Source organism: Sorex fumeus, unplaced genomic scaffold (genome assembly GCF_029834395.1).
Source record: "Sorex fumeus unplaced genomic scaffold, SorFum_2.1 ptg000024l, whole genome shotgun sequence".
Lineage (NCBI taxonomy): Eukaryota > Metazoa > Chordata > Mammalia > Eulipotyphla > Soricidae > Sorex > Sorex fumeus.
Genome location: NW_026606081.1, coordinates 56,745,543 through 56,747,500, shown reverse-complemented (window position 1 = coordinate 56,747,500; position 1,958 = coordinate 56,745,543).

Below are 1,958 nucleotides of genomic sequence, written 5' to 3'. Positions count from 1 at the left end.
CGGTCCCAGAGAGCACGGTCTTACTCTCTTTTCCATGTCACGCAGTGAGGGAGCGAGGGAGCAGGCCCAGCCCCCCACCTAATTCCCCCCCCACCCCCACCCCCCACCCCCGCTCCCCGGCTCCCCAGTCTGGCCACAGGAAATCCCGCCTCAGGGCCTGGCTCTGCCCACTACATGGAGGGCCTGCAGGGAAACTGGCCCTCCGTGTCCCCTGGATATTTTTCACCGACTGCAGGTCATTGCTTCTGAAAGCTGTGATTTACCGGTTCTGTCCGAGCACAGGGCCGGCTGCGCCGCCCGTCCTGCTGACAGAAAGACATTTGTCAACTGCCGTCCCTCCCTCCCAGGGCGGGAAGCCTGCGGAACTTGGACCCGAATCCACTGTAACCCTCCCTTTTTCTGATGAAGGGGGCTCTGGGTCAGGGACCCTCATCTTGGAGAGTGAAGTCCAGGGCTGGCGGAGGGCGGCGGGGGAGGGGGCGCCTCCTGAAGCGTTGGAGTCCTCCTCCTCCTCCTCCTCCTCCTCCTCCTCCTCCTCCTCCTCCTCCTCCTCCTGAAGCCTTGGAGCCCTCCTCCTCCTCTTCCTCTTCCTCCTCCTCCTCCTCCTCCTCCTCTTCCTCCTCCTCCTCCTCCTCCTCCTCCTCCTCCTCCTCCTCCTCCTGAAGCCTTGGAGCCCTCCTCCTCCTCCTCCTCCTCCTCTTCCTCCTCCTCCTCCTCCTCCTCCTCCTCTTTTAGAAAGTGAGTCTGTGTGTGAAAAATGCCGAAGGCACCACTGGGTTTATGGACTTCACAACAGGGGGGCTCTACGACACCCCAGCTCCCTCCCCTGATCAGACTCTGTGGACTCGGCCATCCCTCTGCCCCGTCATGGGTTCCCCTTGGGGGATGATGGAAAGCTCGGTGCCCACCCTATTCCTGCTCCCTACAGACCTGCTGTTAGCTAGAAGTGGAGTTTGCGGTCACAAAGTGCCTTTCCTTTGAAATGAACTTCCCATGCGGGGAAACCCACTAATGCTCACGGACTTTGATCAGGAGGTGGACAGAGGCCGCCGCGTCCTGAAAGCCCGTGGGCCTTGAGTGCTGGCCAGAGGCCTGGGTGGTTAGGGGACCCTCAGCCAGGAGCACGGCGGCCTCTGCTCGGTCTTACAAAAGTCCAGCAGGACAGGCTGGCTTCTCTGCGGCGCCGTCTGTCCTTCTGAATGTGGGGGTCCCTTTCTGAGCCACGGCATGGGTGATAACGTTCTTGCCTCTCTGTCATCGAGCCTCTCAGCTGGTCACCCAGCCACTCAGCGGCCTACGGCGGCTGGTCCTATGTGTGGCCTCCTCGTCTCCTCCAGCTCAGGGAGATGGCGAGTGATGCTGAAGGGGTGCGACTGCTGGTCTGCTGTGCAGAGACAAGAGGCCTGACGCATAGGGGTTCAGTGAGAGGGTCCGAGAGGGCTTTTGCCACCGCGAACGCCTCCTTCCTCTTACCCGCTGACTTTCCCTCAGCTGGCTCCTGGGCTGGGAGCGGTCTGTCATTCAGGATGGGACTGCCCTGGTGCATCCATCTGATGATGCCAAGCCCTGCGGGAAGCCGGTTTTATTATTTTATTTTATTTTATATCTGCCTGTTCTTTTGAAAGTATCTGTTCAAATCTTTTGTCAAGCTTTTAACAAGTTGTTCACTTTTAAATGACTGGTTGTAGAGATGATTCATATTCAGGGAACCAGCAGCCCTTTGTCAGATTTGTGATTTAGGAATATCTCCCCCGACTTGTAGCTTTTCCAAGCATTTCCTTGACAATATCCGACAGCTCACGGAAGTTTTACATTTTGATAAAGGGTAATTTATTATTCCTTATGGCAATTGTTTTCTGTTAACTAAGAAACTTTACCTACTCTAAAAGCACTTGTTTTCCCTATGAAAAACCAAACGTTATGGCTTTTTGCTTATGTGTGTCTTGATGATCCATTCC